A 3,730-nucleotide genomic window follows, 5' to 3' on the forward strand; every position below is an offset into this window, starting at 1 on the left:
CACAAGATAATTAAACTGAAAGTTAATAACAGAAAGGTATTTTTTAAATCTCCAACTCTTTGGAATTAAAAAAAAAAAACGTGTGAAAGTGAAATGAAATGGGGTCACTTATGTGAATGGGGCTTAAAAGGGAGCTGGGAGGCCATCAAGGAGATGGGCGTTAGTACATTCTTACTGATAGAACCATGAAATTTTGAACTGGACCAAACCACAAATATTCCAAGGAGCCAGCCCAAACACCTGCAACGTACTATAGTAGGAGACTTTACTTAGCAATAGTTTTAGCAACCAATTATATTCAGTCAAGATTCGTTTTCTGCCACCAACACCAATCAAAATTATTTGTAAATAACATATACAAGCATTCCCTTTTATCTCTTGAAATCCTTGAATTTTGGTCTCTGGGGGGAACACTATTTGGAGTCTGCCAGGTCACCTTAGGGCAAGGCCCAGGAGGCAGGCCCTGGGAGCACCCAGCAGTTCTTAGAGATGTCCTGTCCATTCAGCCATCTGAGTATCCTCCTCATTTAGGGCCACAAATACATACAGGCCAATTGCTCTGTATACAAGTACATGATTTTATATAGTTCAATCTATAACCTCGTGTGTGCCAATATAAGCTGTGTTTCTTTGTAAAAAATAAATAATACATACATACATACATATATAATAAAATAAAATAAAATAAAATAAAATAAAATAAAATAAAATAAAATAAAATAAAATAAAATAAAATAAAATAAAATAAAATAAAATAAACACAGATTTGGGCACCAAATGTGTGCCCAAATCTGTGTTCCCTGAATTACAATTCTGATAGCTCAATAAGTGCTTTGTTTTTATTTTAGTCTGCCTCTTTTCTTGGTCAACACATGCTTCTAAATAACCAAAGTGTCAGAGAAGACATCACATGAAAAATTAAAAGATACCGGATGTGAGGGCAATCTGGCTGCAACATCTGTAACCCCATTGATCACCAGAGTTGATCTGGCTGGTTAAGCGGGTGTCCCCTTCCTCCCTCACTGCCCCATGTGCGTCCCTCCTGATGCAACCCTTTGTTGGAGTGAACAACCTTCCCTGATAGAGGAGGAGCATTCCTTGTCAAAGCTATAAAAGTAGGTGCGCTCTACTGCTAGAACCTCTAAACGAGCTCTCAAGGTCCATTTGTAGAAGGTAGGGTAGTCAAGCTCCAATACTCCAGACGCATCCAAATGAGATGCTGCATGTGGCAGTCTACCTTTCTTTTAAATAATTTTTTTAAAAGATATTTTGTACTTAATAAAAATTAAAACACAACATACTAAAATTTGTGGGGTGGTAGCTAAAGCAGTACATAGAGGGAAATTTGTAGCATTTTATAATTATATCAGAAAAGTTCTCAAATCAATGATTTAAGCTTTTGCCTTAAACTAGAAGAGTGGGGCACCTGGGTGGCTCAGTCATTAGGTGTCTTCCTTCGGCTCAGGTCATGATCCCAGGGTCCTGGGATCGAGCCCTGCATCCAGCTCCCTGTTCTGCGGGAAGCCTGCTTCTCCCTCTCCCTCTGCCTCACCCCTTGCTCATGCTCTCTCTCTCTGTCAAATAAATAAATAAAATCTTAAAAAAAAAAAACTAGAAGAAGAGCAAATCAAACCCAAATGAAACAGAAGGAAGCAAATAAGAAAGGTAAGACCAGAAGGAAATACAAATATAATAGAGAAAATAAATGAAGATAACTCTAGTTTTTAGAAATGACTGCACCAAGCCTAGGAGGCAAAATGAATTCAACATATTATAGGATGTAGTACCAAATCATTTGTGTACAAACATTATCACTAGTAACAGAGAAATCCTCAGTTCCAGGCGGACAACATTCTTACTGTTTTTCCTTGTTACTAGAAAAACTTTTCTTCCTGTTTTCCAGAAAATCTGGTACGGACATAAGTAGCCTATCTTTACCTTGCCTGGTTGCAAAGTGGGGTGATTATGCATGGGGAGCAGTATTTATAATACTACTCTACTAAAGTATAAGCCAGGAGGAAAATAGGAATCTGAACCAGACCCATGTCAACAGTAAGCCTCTGCCAGGAAGCTTTGAAATGAAACAGAAAAGTAGGTTTTGTTTTACTTAGATACAAAGCTGAGAAAAACATTCCCCTTAGCCTCTGTGTGTGAAAAGAAATCCTCTTGCTTTGGAAACAACATGGATGTTACATTGTCTCATCTGATTTTTCAAACCAAGAGAAAGAGGTTTCAAGTTGCAGCACTCTCCCTTTTTCCACTGACAACACATAGTATTGTGGATGTTAAGAAAAGAAAAATTCACTGGAATGTGAACAGCCGAGACAGTAAATTGTAGGACCCTGCAGAAGATCAAGCTTAAAGTGGTCAGCTTTCTGAGAGTTCACTGTCATCAGCTGCTGTGGTAACTAAGTGTCTGAAACTGTAGGGTCTTCTCAGGAATAAAGTAACCTATCCCCACACATGCTATTTTAAGCCCTTCCATTTAATTCTGCTTCTGAAATGACTTTATTTTCAGAAACTCCAGATGTAATCCCTTCACTGACCACACAATGGTTTGCTCTGAAAAAAATGCTGTCAAGAGCAAATTCTTTGAATCCATATTTCCTCAGCTGACGTGACCAAGCTATTACGATTTCTCAGTGACATGTGGCAGTTGCATCTGTAACAAGTCATAACCAGGGGAGACTCTGGAAGCTCCCTGGTGGTTGCACAATTTATCCTCAACTGTTGGAGGAGTTAAGGATTTTGGTCTCGCATTCCAGGGTGGCCTAAGGAATGTTCGCAGTCTCTTTTTCCAAAGCTGTGGCATACATACAACCCAGTTCGGTCCCTTGCACAGGACTGAGTCACTATCCCCTGTATATTTGAAGAGTGTTTTGTGTGTGGCAAATTAATGTAAACTCATCTTTGTATGGCTTCTCCCAAGCTGTAATTCATTAAATTCTCTATCAGTGAGTTGTTCCACTTCTTTGGTCTGGGAAAAGTCTTTTCCAGACAGTCATCCATAATGTTGGCCATTTCTCCTCTTTGCATAAGTACAGTATAATTTGTCATAAAACACCACAGAGGGCCTATGCAGGCTCACTCCGAAATTTCCAAGCCAGGAAGAGAAGATAAGCTTTCCCCCAACTTCTTTCCACTCTCCACTCTGGAGCCCATGGCTCCAAGCTGGGGACCCAACCATGACATCAACTCCTGAGCCCTCCTGTCAACTTGAGAAATGCCCCCAAATATAGCCATTCTAAAAAGGCCTAATTGCTTCCAACAACCTGACTTTTATTGCACTTACAAGAAAAATGTTAGCCATACCACTTCCAACCAAAGATACCTCCCCGTCTCAAGAGGGAAACTAGTGAGAACCAAAATGTAGTTTCCAGAGCAAACCTTTCATACCAGCTATTAGGAAAAAAGACATTCAATACATAAATTATGGTATTCTGGTAAATACAACTAAGACTCATGGTTGGTAGTTCTGCCTTTGTTGCTCACTTACCTGCTGGCCTTACATAAATTTCTCCATCTCTCAGGGCCTCACATCTCTAAGATCTTTCTGGCTCTCAAAGTTTATGATTCTAGTGATATACAAATTAAGGGGTAGAGTAAGGAGAACTTTTAATTATTTTTATGTATTTTATTTTTTTAAATTGAGGTCAAATATACATAACATTTGCCAAATTAATCATTTTAAATGTATATTTCCATGAAATTAAGTATACCTACATGGTTG

The sequence above is a fragment of the Eumetopias jubatus genome, unplaced genomic scaffold (genome assembly GCF_037043125.1).
Source record: "Eumetopias jubatus isolate StellerSeaLion01/CBP00866 unplaced genomic scaffold, mEumJub1_p1.0 scaffold_6, whole genome shotgun sequence".
Taxonomy (NCBI): Eukaryota; Metazoa; Chordata; class Mammalia; order Carnivora; family Otariidae; genus Eumetopias; species Eumetopias jubatus.